Genomic DNA, 20,155 nt, shown 5'->3' on the forward strand with positions numbered 1-20,155 from the left:
GCATGCTTGCACTCCAATCATTATATCCCAGTCAGTGTTCAGTTCCTTCATTGGCTGCTGGACATCTCTTATTCAAGGGGTCTGATATGGAGTTGTTCCATTATAAATGATCATGGAAAGCAAAATCATTGTTCACCTCTACCGACAGAACAAAAGCAGCTCTTACAATCAGACTTTGGTCAAATGCTTAAGGAAAGACCATTTCTGCCAGATCAAATGAATGCCCGTGGAAACCAACCGTGGCAGAAATTGGTTTAGTTAAACATTTGAGCTAATCCACCCTGAAGTTCTTTTAGCAATGTTTATTCAGCTTTAATTGTTTCATGAACACACAACAGTTTAAAGAAGGCCTTAGAACCTACATCAAGTCCATACGGTTCATTTAATACAATTTAATTTGACCACTTGAGAGGCATAAACATTCTTAACATGTGAATTAAAGGTGTCTCTGGAAGGCATTCAGCTTTCCACTAGATGTTGTTAAGAAGCAGACAGAAGCCAAAGAGAGGACTGTTATACAGAGTCAGTAACCTGATATTCTGCTATCATTTCCACAAAGTTCTTTGTCACAGGAAAAACACCTTAGACTTGGGATTCCTAGAAAAGGTGAGGATTTTTTTTTATATGAAAGAGTAGATGCTTTGTTCTTCTGCACTTAATAGAAGAAAAATCTTGTTGAAGTTTGCATAAGCTTTAGATATACAAGATCTAGAGTTATACTGCTCCCTTACAGGACAAAGCCTAGTAAGACATTGTTCCCAGTGCTGCTAGGACTTGTGTGTGATAGCGAAGTAACAGCAAGTATACAGCAAACTCTGAATTTCTGTCTTCTCTGGAGACAGTGGAGATCAGTGGATAAAGAAATAACCCACAGATATTCCCTCAGCTAAATCACAAACAGTTTAATTCTGAAAAACCCAAGGTTTCACAAAGTGGAGGTGCCAAAGAGTAATCACATTTGTAGGACATGAAGCCACCTGTTGTCCAGTTTCATCTAGAGTTCTGGATCTGCTGAGGATAAAGGTCTTGTGGTGGAACAGCATCATGGAGCAAAGCACACATGGTACATTTGGCCTTGGGTAGATTTAGGCCTGGGAACAGGCAGACATCTAGAGTGTGTTTCAACCTAAGTGCCCACTCATCTGCGCTGAGTAGAACTCCCAGAAGTGGCTGTTCTTGTCCTTCTTCAATGATTAGTGGGAGTATCCAAGGGTAATTAGGCTACCGGTGTTAGTGCCTCAGCAAGGGTTGAAAAACAGGATGACTCTATGTTCCATAGTCCTCAAGAACGTTTACGCAAATCAGTGTTTGCCACTTTGAATTATTACTCAAAGAAAAATGGGAAAGGAGAATAATTTGCCTTCTGAGATACTTAAAGTAAAAGGCATTTGTCAGATAGGTATTTGAAAGGCAAAACTCAGCATAAATGGGACTGAGAGGGAGAAAAAAAGGTGAAGTGCTCTTTGCCCTCGAAGGCAAGGTGTTGAGAATAAAGAAATCAGAGGGTAGTGCTCTCCTCCCCTGGTTTTGACAAGTGTTTTTTATGAGTAGAAAGACATGAATATGTAGGATCTTTCTATCAGTAGGTGAAGACGCCCATCTACAGTGCTTTTTTTTACTATGATCAGTGTGTTAGCATTATCTTAGGTCTCAAAATCCTTCAGAAAGGAAAGCAGTTGGCCTACAGGAGAAACAAGAATAACCAAAGGTATTTATCACTCCTTTAGGGTAAGCCTGCTCTGTAGGCACTGATGAGACTGCAGGGGTCTGTGCTTGCTTCTGTTAACTGCAAACTCATCTAGGAACAAAAGCTCAGAGTTCAGTTCATGCTACAAAAATTCAGATGAGAGCTTGAGCAGCTGGACCACCTTGCAGCACAGAAACACAGGGGATCTTGTTTCTTAAACACAGACTTTCTGTACAATTTTGGACCCCTGAGAATATCTCAGTGGTCTCTGCAGCCTGTCAGACGCTAATAAGGTATTATGTGCAACCTTTCCCTTTGGGAGAAACAGGTGAAAACCATGTAGCATTTGTTTTGGCTAGATAGCACTGGATACCTCTGCATGGGTAAGCTGTCCTCCTAGCCTCTGTAAGATATCTATATTCCTAAAAAATAGAAGGCAAGGATGGTTGCCAAGGCCAAGCAGCACAAACTGCTGCCCACACTGCTTAGGGCTTGTCCTCTCTTGTCTATACTACTTGGTCTTGGATCACTTCTGAAGCCTGTGTGGTCTCCATGTGATCCTGAGAGAGAAATAGAATTTGTTGTCTATTTTGGTTGGAAGTACGCAAGACACCCTGACAGCTGCACCTCTGCTCACCTGCATTAGATTTTTACAGAATGTCCCCAAATGTGTTTTTGCATGTCTGGAGGTATGCTGTTAGAGGATGAGTCTGAGGACATAAAAGCTGTTGGGATAGTGGTGGTACACTGTTTTGGGTGGTGGGAGCCAAACCTGGTGAAGTCTTATCCATACTGCATTTGGAAGGGATCTACAATATTTTTTGATCTGGGATCAACATGTGTTTCAGAACTGGTAAACTGATACAGCCCATCCCTGACATCATATGACATTTTAGCTTGAGATGGGTCACTGGCACAGATTTCTGGCTGTCCAGATTTCTTATTGAGGTCAGCTTCACTGAAGGAACACTCGATTGTTGTTCTTTTCTCCCAATTAACTACACAAGAAAACAACAGCCACAGCAAAACAAAGTCAAAAAAGTGTAGTTATTCGAAAGCTGCTGCTTTCTGAGGGCTTGGGATTTCCACTGCTTTTGGCTGGTCAGCAAAACCTGCTAAGCAGAAACAGAAGGCTGTGGCCCCTCCACACTGCTGTGGGTTTGGGTTGGAACACAGCACCTCAGTGTGCGTAACCCAAGCGTGAGAACAAGCCTCACTGCCCTGCAAGCCCCGCCGAGCCTGCATGTTAATGCTTAATGTAATTCTTGGCCCGCTGTCATTTTGGCAGCGCTTTGAACTGCAGACCTCAATTTAATACAATTATTAGATGTAAGATGAATACCATGTAGGATACACCAGTCATCAAATCGTAGACTGGAAGTCTGGATCATGAGATGTTACGTTGCCAGTCCTCGTGCTCAGAGAATTAAACACTCCCCATGCTAGTCCAGGTGATGTTTGCCCAAATTATACCAAATTGTCCAGTAACAGAAAGATCTTCAGTAGATCCACAGGCCCCAGATCCACAGGAATGACACAGTGAACCAGAATGCCAGATTACAAGGTGTTGATCTGGGAATCAGGAGGGTGAGGGACTTCATTTCTGTTCCCCTGCTGACCTGGTCTGGTACCCTTCCAGGCTTCCTAACCATATGAAAGAAGAAATACTGGCTTTATCTGAAAAGCCACTTCAATGTAAAGCACATCTGCAGACTAAAGACCCTAGTATTCATAGAATTTAGTAATAATAATAGTAATTTAAAATAAAGAGAATTATTAAAATCAGGTACTAATTCATTTCAATATCCTTGGACCACCAAAGCTCTGCTAATGAAATGATTTTTTTCTTTTGTAGAGGGAGAAATTTGGCAGATTGGTATTCTGTCTTTGCTCTCCAGAAGATTTGAGCTGAAGGTTGCTGAATAGTGAGAGAGAAAATTTTTTGCCCCTTAGTGTTTTGTTTTCACCCTGTCTGTGTAGGGCATTGACTACATGGCTCTTTCCCACAGTCAGATTATTAAGTTCCCTGATGGACAGCCCTGATTGACTTCAGGTAAGCAAGACTTTGGGTAAGAGCTGATGAGCCCAACGAGAGCATGGGGTCATCACTCAAATAGTCCTTTGCCTATCAGAGTTGGAAGTTATGCATAGCCCTGGGGATCCTAGTGGGTGTTTTTAGAAGGGAGGCTTGAAATGCATTCCTGACTCTTTTTTGTGTGTGTGTGCAGAAGACAATTACATGGGGAAGGCATAATGAAGGCATTTGAATGCCAGGTTCTGGAGAGAAGATCTACAGAAACATTTGTATTCTCATGGCTTCATTTATTTAATCTGGAATGTCCTTTGAGTCAATTCTCATGTCCTCCTCTTCTCTGGCACACACAGAAGAATGGGGCTCTTGGGGGATTTCCATCTCATCCATGCAAGAATTTTGCTTATGACACGTATGAGGAGTAGGAACAGAACTGTGGCAATAAATAAATATCAATGTGATTAAAAACAAATGTATGAAGAATTATTAACGATGCATTTGAGAGAATGGAAGAGTGCTACGCCAGAAACACCACCAGGAGCTGAGTGAATGTGAAGGGCTACACAGCCTGCAAAGGCAGCAAGAGGTGGCAAAAGTGATTTACTATGCATGCAAAAAGCAATATTTGAGCCCGCAGATGAATATTTCCTGTTTAATTAGTAGACTTACTCTGAACTAGGAAGACAGACCAGGCTCAGGACTGTGCACATAACGTACCTCTGACAGCTGGAACTGACTTGGCCGTTTTTTCTTTTCATCATTTCCATTCCCCTCACAAACACCATGTCTCCTATGCCAACTTAGCTCTTGGAGAAGTTTGGACAACCTGCAGTCCTTCTCTTCTCACTTTGAAGGCATTACTGAAAAGACAGATGGAATGTCTGGAAGTCCAGAAAAACTGCCTTTTATGCAGGGTAGGAGGCTGAGTGTGGCTCTTGCCCTAAAACACAGCTCTTTTTTCAAACATTTTTCCCATTTTTGCCACTGATGCGTTTGAAATGCAGCCACCACATATGCAGGGCTTTACCCCAGTGAGTAATTATCCAATAGCTCCCATTCTGAGCGTTCATGTAACTGCGTGTAGACAGAGAAGGAAACAAGTCATTTGCATACAGAGCAAATATTTTGTCATCACCTGCTGTTCATCCTAATGAGATTTTGCCAGACTCATTAGAGTGATTCCACGCTTCTTAATACCCACTGGGATTGCTTTATTATTTGATAGAGTCAACAGTTGGCATATGCCATAATGTCTTTGTATTCAGCTCCTTCAAAACCTCTGAAGGCAGCTGAACAAAGGAAGTGAATAACCAGTTTTGTTTCCTTCTCTCTCCCAAGATTTCTTAACGCTGTCACCAGTGACTCCTAAACATCACCACTAAAGGATCTCTTTATCAGCCCAATCCCACAGGCTTCTGAAGGAGGTAGGTATTCTTGTTCTCACATGGGCGAAAGCAAAGACCCTAAGGAGACCTGCTCCTGCTGATGTCTAATGGGGATTTCTGTTTTTCTATTTTCCCTGCTGGTTTTAAAAATTATATTTCTAAATCCATTGGTGGTATTTTTTTTTTCTCTCTGTTACTCTGTCAGGAAGTCATACCAGCAACGGGAAAGAACCCTAACACATGGAGAGGGAAGTGATGAAATTAAAAAAAAAAATTCAGCTGTTGGTGAGTTCACATCAATAAAAAGCTATGGAAGACTTGGGCAATATTTTACATGGCACTTTTTGTGTGTAGGCTTTCCATATATCTTGGTGCTCGTGGATAGAGAGCTATCAACTGCAATGAAAACAAATGAAAACTTAGAGAGAAATATTTTTCTATACTCTGTCAGCTGTAATAATCTGAGGTGTTCCAATGGTATTAACGGGATATAATTCGTTTGGGCGTTACTTATAACAACATAAAGTTAAAAAAGATCTTGAAGTGTGATATTTAAGCTGACAGTGTCACTTTAAACAAATCCTCTCTAGATGATTTTTGCTTTTGTAGTGTCCTTTTACAAACAGACCTTGCCAAGAGTCAAAGTAAACACTTTGTTAATCTTAGATCAGCCTTTAATTTCTCATAGTTCCTATCCCTTCCCCTTTCCTTTCTTTTTCCTTCCACGGCAACAATATTATAGACAATTCAAATTGGACATGTCCGTAGCTGAACAACAAGAATCACTAACAGAGGACAATGAGAATAGCAATAAACTCAACATCATAATTATTTTCTCATCACACTAGCAATTACAAAAGTAAAGAAGGAACAACTGAGTGCTCTTAACTTGATATTGATCATTTAATTTTCTCATGTCATGTAATATTAAACAGGGTAATGCTGCTACAGGGATTCCTGGCAACAATTAAGCACAGCTACAGAAGTCAGACTCACTGCAGGCTTGAGGAAGAGGGATAGCTCACTATTCGCTCTGATGGTAATAATTATATGCTATGGAAATAGTAGAATTAATACATAGGCATGAATTCTTCATCTTAGTGACGTTCCTATCCGGCCTAGTTGCTTCCAGATTTCTGTTAACGTGATATACACTCCTTACTTAGAACGAGGCCAAAATGTTGGTCTGTGTTTGGCATAGGCTGAAGAATTGTAGCTTCAGTCTAGTCTACGTGGTGAAGAATGAACTTGGCAACAGGTTAACTCATGAGCTTTGAAACTCATATGCTTTTCATTCATGCTGTGTGCTGTACACTCTTCATAGCTAATGCAGAAGGAGCTGAGGTTGAGATCTTTGCTAATGGGCTGCTTTTAACCTTGATTTATTTGTTGTTCAGTCCACACAGAGTGTGTTCTTGTGATTGCACATCACCTGGAGGTTTGGTTGCCAAAGCGTAGATGTATCTATTGTATCCTGCCTGGTACCTAGCTGCTGCTTCTAGAGACCATTCATTTCTCATTACTCTCAAATTGTATCTGTCAGTCTTGCATGAATACCTTAAATATGGGAGGATATGGCAAAAGAACACTGATACCTATGTTGAAGCAACTGAGTTGAATCTCTACATTTACTCCTATGAATAGCTCTCTAGGCACTGCTGACCGCACTGACTAGATTTCAGTTGATTACGTTCAGAGCCAAGACATCTGTCTCTTTTATTGACAACAACTGTATGCTAAGGTTCCTAAACTTGGCCAATGGAGTTGTTTTGCAATTGTATGGTTGGCCTCCATTTGCCTCTTTAGGTAGATTTGTGCCTCCTGTAGATTCCATGCCAATATCTGTCAAGCTGCCTACATTCTGCTTACTATCAGTCTACATTTCAGATGGTTCTTGCTGTGGAGTATATCTCAACTCTGCTATCCAAATGACCTTCTACTGTATGCCTTGAGGTTTATACCATAAATAAGATGGATAAATCCATTTACAAGTGCAAACTCAGACCCATGTTTAATTGAGAGCATAAATAAAACCACAGTCACCATGGGAGGAAAAAGAATGGTGAAGAGACATCGTGGGGTGAGGTTTTCTTCTCTGTGTTTTCATGGTGGGTGCAGTGGCGGTTCTTCAGAAGCATTCTTGCTGTAAGAATTCTGTCAGATACAGAGGAAGCGCTGAATTTGAACCATATGTTGGGGCCCTGCACAATGCAATCCCATTTACAGCTCCATTAATTTTAGTTACTGTTATTTCATGTTGTACCGCTTACTTTAACTTCTCTCTCGGCAAATTATCATCAAAGTCCTACTCAGATTAGCCAAACGTTGCGTTTCCTCTCCTGATTTATGTCAAGGAAGAGTATCCTGGTCCAGACAGGTTACAAAACTTCACCTCAAACCTTCCACTATTTCTTCAAGACTTTAAAGAGTGTTCAGAGTGATTGGATGGGTTTGCTTTTGTTTCTGCTTCCTGAGGAAAGCTGGAACCATTGACCTTTGTAGTATTTATGGCCATCCCCAAATCCTCTAGCCACAGAAGGGAAAGAGGAGAAGAGAGGACAAGTCAGGGAGGTCAGATAATTAGACACTCCCTCAAGGAAAGGATCATTAGTGAAAGAGAAATTGAGTCTGGTGATGAACACGCAGTCTTGTAAGGGGCAAGCATGGAAAATTTGGACACTGAAATTCTTGACAGTCCTTTGATATATTGTTTGTTTTCCTTTTCATATTCCTTGTATCCATACGGATCCCATCAATGGAATTCCATGGTTTTCATGGTAACACAAAACCAAAAGAGGCAGAATAAAAGTTGTCAGTGGCACAAACATGGGCCAGACGTAGAAGAGCATGGCCTGTAGGAATTCCTGCAAATACAGAACCTACCTGTGGATAAAAGAAAATTAATGCAAGTGGAAATCATTTTTTTCTTTAAATTGTGATATTGTTTATTTAAAAAATGAGCCTCGAGAAAGCTATGATGAACACATGCTGAAGTATAAATTTGCTACAATTTATTAGAGCATTTGACTTACAATGGAAGAATATTCTCTGTGCTAAGCACTGTAGCTTAATTTAACATTTTTTGAGGAAAGGTCGAGAACACTGAATTATGAAAGTTCTCAAATAAACAGAATCTATATTTGTTCTCAACCACTATTTGAAGCAAATCTGTTTGCTTGCTTTTTTCAGCTCTAGCAACATCCACATTATCTGTGCTATGGCAACAGAGACGTTCTGGATGATAATAATGATAATAGCCAAAGTCACTAGCCAGAGCCTGTTCTCCAGTGTGTGGCATGGGATACTTGTGCTGCTCTGCAGGGAGTCAGGCTGAGCCCCTCAGAGTTTATGAGTTCAGGCTCAGTGGTGTGCCAACACAATTACACATCTCTTGAACCCTCCCTGACCTGAAAATCCTAATGCAACCTTCACATGGCACTGCATCAGAACTGATAAACCACTCTGCACTGAGCCAGCTTGTTTCTCTACATCCATGGGAATGTTAATCTGCAGTCCATATAAAATGTCTGTGGATTTTTGACAGATGGATGCAGTTCATTTGAATATCTTATTTGCTTTCAGATGAGAATGAGTTGCAGAACCAGGAGAACTTCCTCTTCTAGTCCTGGAGTGAGATGATGAGGTATATCCATCTAAGTTCTTAAAGTGACCTGAGCTATTCAATTGCTTCATTTTCAAGAATGTGTCATTTTAAATAATACCTATTTCAGAAATTCCGTGCCTTTTGTTTTGCATTTAATTTCACTTTCTGTGGCAGTAGAATCTGACATAAATTGAATAATATATTTTTTTAAAGGAGTAAATCACCCACCGTTTCTTGGTACAATAAAAATCACTTCACATGGGATCACTCATACTTTCTTTCAGAAACGACAGCCTCCACCTAGAACTTATCTTCATTATTTAATTGTTGCTTTATGCAAGCAAATTCTCTCAGTATAACCCAGGGCCTCATCTCTCTCTGTCTTGAACATGATAGAAGTCCTTGAGAAGGGCTGGTCCTATCTTCATCTCAACCCCACGAGGATATTTGGACTTCTTCCAGTTCAGTGTCTAGTTGGCATATAAAGCAGAAACAGTGCTAGTGACAGTGATGAATGGTCTGTTCTTGGCTGTTGACTGCATTCACACTGCTGGATATCCCTACAGCATTTAATTGCATAAAAGATGAAATCCTTCTGGCCACATTAAGAATGTTTGGTCAGCATTATCAGATCTAAATAGTAATCTCCATAGAGGAAACTGGTAAATCTGTGCCCAAATTAAGTGGACAATAAGCAGAGATAGTCCGTGCATTGAATGAACTCACTGCTCTCTCAGGACTATGGCAATCAGAGCTGTAGAACTATTGAAACTCAATTAATCATTAAAAAAGAAGAACCTAACAGATACTTTTGGCAGCTACCGTACAGCCTTCTTGTTATGTAATTGAAATCATACAAGTAATTAAGGGGCAATTATAATCAGCGAGTGAGAGGGTTGTAGAAAAATGAGATGTGAAAAGACAGGAAAGCTGCGGATAATTCATTCTCTCTTTAACAGTTACTTGTCTCAGTGGGTTCCTTTAGTCAGAGATAAGCTGAATTGCTGTACAGAGCTTGTCAGGAAGAGAAACCACCAGTTCCCCAGACAGGGCAAGTTTTAAAGATGTAGAAACCCAGGGGAGCCCCAGGTGCACCAGTAGGACAGGTCAGAACTCTGAGGACCTCAGCTTCATGGAGGCAGTCATATTGTCTTCATAACCCAGCTGCTCCCAAGCTAATACTCATTGTCCCCAGGCTACTCCTCCTCCATGTCTCTACCAAGTTCTTCCTTTTCCATCACCTCCACTGTGCCTTGGGGCAAGGCAAGAACACTTGAAGCAGAGATTTCCCCTAAAAGCTCTGTTGTATTTGTAAACCCAGCTGATGTCTATCGTAACATAGGATCATTAAGGTTGGAAAAGACTTCTAAGATTATCTACTCCAATCACCAACCCATCCCCACCATGCCCACTGACCATGTCCTTCGGTGCATCCATCCACACCTTGAACACCACCAGGGATGGTGACTCCACCACCTCCCTGGGCAGCCTATGCCAGTGCCTCACCGCTCTTTCTGAGAATAAACTTTTCCTAATCACAGAATCATCTCCAACTTGAACCTTCCGTGACGCAACTCGCGGCCATTACCTCTCATCCTAATGTGTCCATTCCCCAGCAACTGCCTGAAGTCTGGAGAGACCTTCTTTATCTAGGAAGGGGGAGCAAACAAGTAGAGACAAAACTTTCCCCTTCCTGCACGTCATATTTTTTATTTACTTGTCCTTACATGTGTTTGGGAGCCTCAGAAAGCCACGTGAAAGAGGTGGAGTGTTTGTGCATACTAGGGTTGCCTCTCTGCTGCATGTGCTGGTGCTGTGAGCAGCACAGCAGTCCCCCAAGCAGAGAAGGGATGCCCCAATTCAAGGTTGTCATCTTCCCTGAAGGGTCTGAAAATCACATAATGACCTATGATTGTGACCTCAAAAACAAGAGCAAGAAGACGGGGAAAGTTTTTCAGTAGGAAATAGTCAAAATCAGAGCAGGAGAATGAATAGGAGCTTGCACAGAAGTTGTTGTTTGTTTTCTTTTCATGCTCAGCACATCTCATGTTTCAGGCACCGTTTGTCAGTAGCTTGAGGCAGCCATTTTAATAAAAAAAATAGGCAAATTTTAGAGAAGACACAGAGAAAGAAGAGACATGTGTGTGCATGCCTTTACCAGTGCTGTTGCTGACAAACTGTGTTGATAAATTACTTCTCTTGCTTGGGGGGTCCATTTCCCACCGAAGAAAGAAAATATAAAATATGTCTACAAAGCCACAATAGAAACATGCTAATGTGTCGGGGGGCCATTTTCTGTACTTCAGAGTCTGAGGATCTGCTTGCAAAAAGCCTTCAGTAGTTGCTGCGTGAGGGTTTCCAGATGAGTTACCCCAGTTAACATTGGAAGGGGTTAAGGCTGAACGAATCCAAGATGAAGCCCTGGCTTTAAACCTGCCTGGATCTCAAGCAGATGGGACAGGTATTTATTTCAAGTTCTTGAGCTTGGATCAGTCAAATACATACGTCCATTCCAAAAGGTTCCCCTCTGCCTTGCTTGCTTGTTCCTCCAGCCCACTTGTTTCCTCTCTAAGCATTTCTCCAGCCCATCACTTCAGGGAGGGAGGGAGAATCTAATGCCTGCACATAGGGTCAAGGATGTGGGAGATCCTTTCTGTTTTTTACTATTCCTGTAGAAAATCTGGAAGACTGTGTAGAGCGAAGCAGTGTGCCATGATAAGAGAGCAGGCAACAAATCAGAAGACGAGATTTCTGGGCAGAGCTTCTCCAGGGAGTAGCTACAAGTCACAGACCCACTGTGATGTTGCTCTTGATTTACAGTTTCTCCAGGCAGCAGTGTATGTGCCTCTGCTCTTATCAGAGTAAACAATACTCAGGCTATATTTTGTTCTATTCATTACCTATTTTTAGGAGTTTGCTTGCCATTGACCCACTGTAGAAGTTCAAGGCTCACACGCGCATCTCAGCACGTGTAGCAGAATGGTGCATCTCAGCACACATAAGGTGACAGAGCATCCAACACTCCGTCCCTGAGGCTGCAGGAATTGGGCAGCAGCACCACAAAGCCTAAACTTTCCTTTCCATGATGGAAGCAGAAATGTTGCCTTGCTGCCTCCTCCTGCCTATGCAGACAGAGTAAGGCCGGAGTCAGCAAATGGAGTCTGCGTGAGATAACGCATCAGCTGTGATGTGTGATGCAGCTGGGATGGCCAGGATAGGGTCCTTCCTCTTAAAATCTGTGAAAACAAGGCTGTGATTTGATTTTATTTGTATTTTAGCTTTAGATAAAACATACTACAATACATCCAGGAGAGACTCTCTCTCCCTCTACCCTGAGATGTTGCCCAAGGAGCAGACAATAACAAGTAGCATTGATTTATTGCTGCAGAGGAGGGAGAGAAAGAGGAATGCAATAAACGCTGAGGAGATGAGAAATGTTCCCGTTCCCTCACCCTTACACACACACAAACACGCACAGATGCTCGCAGCCCAGAAAGGGAGAGGAGGTTATCTGCCATGAACCAGCACATTGCTGGAATTCTAATGAAACGCAAGTCAAGCAGGTAGGTGGCAGAAGAAATGCTGAGCTTGATGTGCATTTATCATCTTCAGATGCTCAACTCAAGTCAGGGAGGAAAGTCACAGGAAGGGTACCCTACCACTGGCGAAAATATTTTGTAAGAAAGAGCAGGCTATTTCCTTATAAAGAGTCAGAGCAAATACATTCTATTCCAAAACAAATTAGAACCTTGCTTTGAAGGGATACTAACAACCTTGGCAGAGCAAACACAAACATTAGAAAATGCTGACTTAAAATTGCCTTTCCTACCTGAATTCTCTACCCAAGCGTATGTGGACTGTTTTAACTGTGTGACCAGGCGGCCTTTTTCCACACAGCTCCTTCCTTCAGTACACAAATTGGACCCATTCTGTGGTGGGATCTCTACTTTGTCTTATTACAAAAGCTAGAGGTGAATGAGGAGTAGTACAGTGAGAGAGTAAGAAGATAGATTGGACACTATCTCCTCCCTTGTTCCTAAGAACTGCAGGAGATCTTTCAGCCATGCTTTTCACAGATGGTTTCTAGTGGTGTCTTCTCATTTTCTAGGTGCCTGATTTCCAAGCCCAGTGGTTCGGTTTGCAGAAGTGCTGAGCTCTCAGCCTCCACTAAGTCAGGGAGAGATATGCTTTGGTAAGGCACTGCATGATATCACAGAGTGAGTGGGTGGGTGAGTCCTGCTGGGTTCAAACTGAGGGGCTGCAGCGCTGACATAGCTGCCTGTTTGCCAAAGGAGGTGGTCCTCATCATCATATCTCAATCAGAAGTTCTGCAGAAGGGAACAAGCTAATGCTTGTGGAGCTCTTGTATTGCACTGGAAATGAAAACCCCATAAGGAAAATACTTCATGATTCAAAGAGTGTGGTATAAATCAGGAATATACTGGAAAATAACACACTGAGTAGGTGATCATTATCTTAGTAGTGTCCTTCTAGTGCAAAGGACTTTGAGATACATGAACAAACCAGAAATAAACACGTGCTTTCTTTGGATGCAAAACCCTTTCAATGGTTAGCCATGTCCCAACCTTCTTCTGCTTCACTCCTTGGCATTCACTCCACTGTAAAATTCCCTTATTCTCAGCAATTTATTCCTTTTCAATACAGCCTATCTTCCTAGTTCCAACCATGGTATGCTGTGCTAGTTCACCCAATTCAGGTCCTCCATCCCTTATGCCATCAATATGAGTTGTCTCCACAGAGGCTAATTCATTGTCTGCTCTGTTCTCCTTTCACTCACACACTGACCTTTTCATTGACAGAGCACTGGAGAGTTTCACTGGGTAAGTAACAGCATTATTCAAACCTAAGCCTTTCCCTCAGTCTGAACCTTGGCCACAAGGAACAGTTCTAAATGAAATTCTCCTCCCCACCCCATCTGAAATAATTCAGCTTGAGGCAAGCACCTGGATTGGATAACTTTACTCCAAATGGCCAAATTTTGGCAACACTGAAAGTGACTGGAAATGAGAAATCATAATGAAATGCAAAACTGTCAGAGGCACCTGTAAAAACCTTGAACTCCATATAGAGTTTAGCTGCATAGTCTCCATTGCATCAGACATGCGTCCTGGACACGCTTGGACCATCTTCAGCTTACAGCTGGGTGCACACCAACAACTCATTTGCCCCTGGCACCATAATCACCATCAAAATGAAAACAGTGTGATCAGGACCTCCTAAGCGCTGACCCCTTAAGTGATGGGCAGCTGTCACTACCAAGAGTCACCACTCCCAAGGATTGTGGTGGAGACACAGCTATCTCACCCCTGCCCTGAAGCAAACAGGAGATGGTCCCTTGCTCCACCATCTCAGGGATCCATTGCCCTGGCAAGTCCCCCGGACTATGTGGCAATGAGCATTGTGCTAACTATGGGCTTGCCTCACCATCAGCACATGGTGCTCTGTTCTCCGAAATCAGTGCCCATCTACTTCTGGCAGGGTGACTACCCAGAACTGCACTGCCTTCAGCACGCTGCGTTAAATGTTAATGTTAAACATTAAATGTCAACAACTGAAGGTTACTGCATAGTCCCTCAGCTCTTTCTCCTTGCTGCAGATCTGCTCTCTGGCATTGAGCAATTTGCTAAATCTTTCAGAGAGCCAATTTCCTCAGTTAATAAACTCTGCAGTGGAGTGCAGCAAAGATCAGTTTGGTTTTTGTGTAGCATGGGAAGAACCTTAAGAGGAAAACTCATAGGAGAACAGCATTGTTACTCTTATCTACTCAGATTTAGCAGCTAACACATCCGCTTAGGGTGGCTGAATCCTACATCTAGCCTGTTGCTTAGGGGAATGTCTAGTAGAATTTCTATGGCACAATGAAGCATTGGAAAATCATACAGGGATTTATGGCTGCATTTTCTTGCAATGTTATAATAGCCAGCATTATTTAATCATGGAAACGTGATCTGGCCAGAACTAACTAGCTTTGCTCAGGTGTGCTTGTAAATTTAATTTGAGTTCTTCTACCTTGTGCAGGAGTTGAATGCAGGCTAATGTGTGCGCTGGAAAAATAACAAATTGTACTATGGCATAAAACAGGAAACCTTTTAGTTGCACAATAAAATAGTACAATTCAACCTATGCAGTACTTACATAGCGCCATTCAGAAAAACGTTTCAAAGCTTTATACAAACAACTTGCTGCTGCACCAGAGCCAATATGTCAAATCTTGTTAAAGAGAAGAAAGCCATTGTGAAAATAAATTTGTAATATGCATTTAAAGAAAACGTTCATTGGAAGAGGAGTCTTCTAACAGCTGGACATTAGTACCATTAATACAGGCCCTGACAGAAGACATTTACCCATGATGCTCTCCACTGAAATGTTGTTAGTGTTTTGTCTTAAAAATAAAGGATCTGTGTGTCCCGTGAGCCAGGCTGGTTGGAGCTGGACGTTCTTTTTAACATGCAGTATCCCAACAATTGAAAAATGAAGTTAAGGAGGGAGGAGAATTTTGGACAGAGGGGCAATGTGTAGCAAAGTGAAATCCTCCACCCTGCTCCAGTGCTAATATGTATTCCACAGAGTCTACTGGATGCTTCACACCTGCTGCTTATTTCATTATGGGAGAGGAGAGGAGAGGAGAGGAGAGGAGAGGAGAGGAGAGGAGAGGAGAGGAGAGGAGAGGAGAGGAGAGGAGAGGAGAGGAGAGGAGAGGAGAGGAGAGGAGAGGAGAGGAGAGGAGAGGAGAGGAGAGGAGAGGAGAGGAGAGGAGAGGAGAGGAGAGGTTGAAAAACTTCCCTTTAAATCCAACCTTGACTTGATTGCAACTACTTTTTCACTGGGTCCTATTATTGCCTTCAGAAATATTTTTACTGTCCAAAATGATAAGAGAATATCTGTGTCAAATCTAACATAAAAGTTCAACAGACTGTGCCAAAATAGTATGTCTAGCCCTGGAAATTAGCAATAAAAAAGTTTTCAACAACTAAGAAGCTGCTGAAATGTATACAAACATTAAGTATTGTTGAATTCTTTTTCGGGTACACGTTATGAATAAAATTCAGGATGTTGGTTTATTTGTGTTCCTCAAAATCTGCGTGTTTATTTCTAAATTGTACAATAGAATTAACACACTAAGGGAAATACTAACACGTGCATTTAAGTGCTTGTTTAACAGCTTGATAGCTTTCCAGCAGTATTTTGTCATTCCCTACTTCCCACCAGTATTATCTTAAAACTAATAGCAAAAGATAGCTATCCAGACAGCTGAATTGAAGTGTGTAATATGGGGAGCCATGGCCAACACACTGGTTAGCACATTGTGTGCCCTTCTAATTATGCAATAAATGATGCTGATTGCATATGTGAATGTACAGTCATCTCTGGTGCCTCCTGAGATGACTCACCTGGTCTCACTACGGCACTCCTTGACTACGCTGTGCAGGGCCAACTTTTCCATATATATCCTCCACCTATTCAAATATCCAGATTCATCCTCTCCAGATTTTGGGTGAGATCTCTAAGTGAAGGCTGTCTCAGCTTTATGCTCTTCCAGTTGTCAGAGCAGGGAGATACGTGCCTGGGGAAGGCAGCTCTGCTCTTAAGCAGGCCAAGTCATTGCAGGTTGCTCGCTCTGTTGCTCCAATGACCACCGAAGGAGCCTCCTGCAGGACTACCAACACGTGTCTACCACAGGGGTGACCCTGTTCCTGGGTTGGGTAATTTGGTGACATATGTGCCAGTCCCACCAGGAGAGGAGAGCTTGGGGAGGCCTCCCATGCAGCTCCAGTGGCTTTGCTCAGGTTCTCCTTACGTTGTCTGAACCCACAGTGACTGAAGCACCTGGATAGCACCAGCTCCAAGTGCTCCCATCCCTCTGCAGCTCATCCTCAGGCTGCTTCCATTGGCAACCCGCCTTTCATCTCTACTCCTGTCATTGCATTTTTTTTTCCTTTTTCCTCATTTCTCTTTTCCAAGGTTCAGTCCCAAAGCATTTGCCACCTCCCTACAGCCTGTTTCTGCAGCTGCTCCCTCACACACTTCCCCTGCAGCTCTCTGGGTACGCCCTCTCCCATGAGGATTTCTCTCCTGCTGCTTTTTCCCACCAATTGTGGTTTCACCTCCCAAGTTTCAGGCAATGCTGCAGGCTTTCACCAGCCTTCAATTTTCCAGGGCCATGTCCTTCAGAAAACAACCACTGTCCTCAGGGACCACAAATCACTTCCTCGGTTCCAGGCAAGATGTGAATTAATCACGGAGTTACTGCACTCACTTCTGATTTCAGCCACAGATCAGTCTTTGGTAGGGGAAAGGGAATTGAGCAGTCCAAGGGTGTCACAGATATCTTCATGGAGTAATGGGTCCCCCATGCCCTGATACGTGGAGCTATCTTCTCTGAGCTTGCTAAACATCTGATCTGTCACATTCCCCCCTTACTGTGACTCTCTGGGGACAGATAGAAATCATCACCTTTACTTTATATGTTTGGAATTGCCTGGTTGTCACTGCAGGGCTATAGACAGTCATAGAATCATAGAATCATAGAATCATAGAATCATAGAATCATAGAAAGGCCCGGGTTGAAAAGGACCACAATGATCATCCAGTTTCAACCCCCCTACTATGTGCAGGGTCGCCAACCACCAGACCAGGCTGCCCAGAGCCACATCCAGCCTGGCCTTGCGTGCCTCCAGGGATGGGGCATCCACAACTTCCTTGGGCAACCCATTCCATTGCATCACCACCCTCTGGGTGAAAAACTTCCTCCTAACATCTAACCTAAACCTCCCCTGTCTCAGTTTAAAACCATTCCCTCTTGTCCTATCACTATCCATCCCAGAGGGGTGGATGGGGTCACAAGGATGGTTTCTCATGTAGGTGTGCACATTGCTTTGCAGGAAGAAAAGCATGAAACAAGCGCTCTCCAGGTGGTTTGGGAAGTGACATGGCCATATGCCTATCCTCAGGGTGTAAGATGCTCTTGGACCAACTGCAGGAATGCAGCATGTCTTTTTCCACAGCGACAACAGACCAAATCGTGCCCCTTCAGCCCCACATTTTGTCCCTTATGTCCATCATCAAGCCTGCAGCAAGGCAGATGCTCTATGGACAGCTGTTTGTCCATGCTAGGGCTCAGTTTCATGCCTCAGCACTATTTCTGTCTTCATGTCTGAGCACGATATGAAGAGTGAGATTTCCTCTGAAGGGATCAGTCAGGCTTTTCGTCTTCTCTCTGAAGAGCCAGCTACTGTATCCAAATGCGTATTGAAGTTACACAGATGGAACAAGAGCTCCAAAGTGTGAGGAGCGTTGCTTGGCATGGTCTATTAATAGATTTGGTTCTGGCCCAGAGCAGCTGGAGGCCCACTGAGCAGGACAGTGTGTCCCAATGGTGTTTAGTTGGTTAATTACACCTTCGGCTTTTTTTTTTTTTCCCCTGCATTGACACCTCATTTCCCTCCTGCTGTTTCAAGCTGCTGATTGATCCACAACAGCGGGTAGAGGAAATAAATGTATTTATATTACAGCATAGCTACTCTATTTCGCAAAGTTAAAGGCGTAACAGAGCAGGGCTGCAGACAAAGGGCAGGTGTGTGCTACAGCTGCCACATCGCAGCTGCTCTGCTCAGCCCAGGAGTGAAGCCGTGCATGTATGTGGGTGGATTGGAGAGTGGGAAGGAGCAGTCAAAGCAACTGTTTGTGTGCATACCAACGTGCACCAGCCCACCCTGGCACCTGTGTGCTGACCTCAGGCTGTCAGAATTACCAGAGCCTCAGAAATAATAAAAACAAAACCATAACTGTTCTGCATATATATGTATGTATGCCACTTAACACTTCAAATAGCAGAGGAAAAATGAAGTTTCTCTTTGATTATAGATGAAACTCTATTTGTTTTGGAAACTCACCCCAAATATGGCACAGCATGGAACGTCTTCTATTGTCCTGTTCAGTCAGAAATGTACGTCTCCCTCTCTCTTCCCCATAATATCTTTCCAGGCTTGGACACTCTCTCTGACACCTCAAACACCAGGCTCACCCAACCCAAGCAGTGTGTTGAAATGCCCAGTGCCACCAATGCAGAGCTGTGGAGCTATGAGATGGTTTGGCAGCTGGTGGCATAAGTGGAGGATTACCTTCTTCCACTGCTTATCTATTTTGAGCTGCACCATAGCCTCAGGTTATGCTGAAATGCTGAGGAAAATAGAATCACAGAATCTTGGAATCATTTGGGTTGAAAAGAACCTTTAAAGGCCATATAGCCCAAATGCAATGAACAGGGTCATCCATAGTTACAGCAGGTTGCTTAGAGCCCCATCCAGCCTGATCTTGAATATTTCCAGAGACAGGGCATCCACTACCTCTCTGAGCAACCTGTGCCAATGCCTCACCATCCTTAATTTAGATAACTTCTTCCTTATATCCAGTGCAAATCTCCCCTTTCTCAGTTTGAAACCATTTCCCCTTGTCCTATTACAACAGACCCTGCTGAAGAGTCTGCCCCACCTCCAAGCTCCTTTAAACTCTTCAGAGCTAAAGGAGTGGGAAGAGCAAGAGAGTCAGGAAACCATGGCAGTGGCAGGAACGTGTGTTACTGCTGCGGTTCTACAGTAGAAGAAGCGCCAAGGTGCAAGGCAAGGATCTGGCTCTGTGCAGGAATAGCACCATCATCAAAGCCAGAGCACACACGTAAAGCTTCTGCGACAACCTATCAGGAAGGCAGACAAGATGTGGCAATACCATGGCATAAGCCACGCTGCGATAACTCTATAGACACGTACTCCTACTCTAAGATAAACATAAAACAGTTTATTTGTTGGTGGAAATGGGATAAGCTGCCTCACATTTTCCATGGAATAAGAGTAGGAACCCTGGCCGTCACACTGGGAGCTGTTGTTGTTTCAGAAGGTCACACCCAAGTTTGCCACAAGGTCATTTTTTCACGTCGCCAAGCCCACACACAGAAGAGAGGCCAACCCAAATAGGCCGAAGAATGCAAACAGAATGTGTCAGCTTGGGCGTCCTCGTAGCTACTTTGGCATAACCCTGCAGGGGAAGAGTGGATGGGAAATGAAAAGGGAAAGGCAGAGAAAGTCTTCTGTGACGTACGAAGGGGAAACTTTTGGGGTTTGGGGGGCTTTTTTTTTTTTTTTCCTTTTTTTTTTTTTTAAGATATTTTGGAATTTGTTATTAAAATCCATTGGCATTACAAGTGACTCATAGAGTATTTCAATAGCAGTGTATCGCTGCTGTGATGGAAGGAGTGACGGTGGAAGAGAGCCATTGCTAAAAAGTGAGAGCAGGCAGCAGCGTGAATGGAAATGGTACACTGCAGCCTATTAGGCAACTGCAAATTTAGCTGATTTTCAGAAGTCTGGCCTTATTTACTGGTCTAAATTGGTGGTGGCCTCTTGATTTCAGATGAAGTTAAGTGGTTGTTG

At 43.1% G+C, this 20,155-nt stretch overlaps 1 long non-coding RNA gene across 1 annotated transcript; it reads right to left on the minus strand.

Moving 5' to 3' along the window:
• Window positions 1-3,994: 3,994 nt before the first annotated feature.
• Window positions 3,995-10,406, minus strand: LOC121109054. The gene is made up of 3 exons (XR_005843788.1): window positions 10,297-10,406; window positions 4,437-4,579; window positions 3,995-4,152 (listed from the first exon to the last, which is right to left on the minus strand). It is a non-coding gene; the product is annotated as an uncharacterized LOC121109054 (long non-coding RNA).
• Between the last annotated feature and the right edge of the window lie 9,749 nt (window positions 10,407-20,155).

Source organism: Gallus gallus, chromosome 1, assembly GCF_016699485.2.
Source record: "Gallus gallus isolate bGalGal1 chromosome 1, bGalGal1.mat.broiler.GRCg7b, whole genome shotgun sequence".
NCBI classification, from domain to species: Eukaryota; Metazoa; Chordata; class Aves; order Galliformes; family Phasianidae; genus Gallus; species Gallus gallus.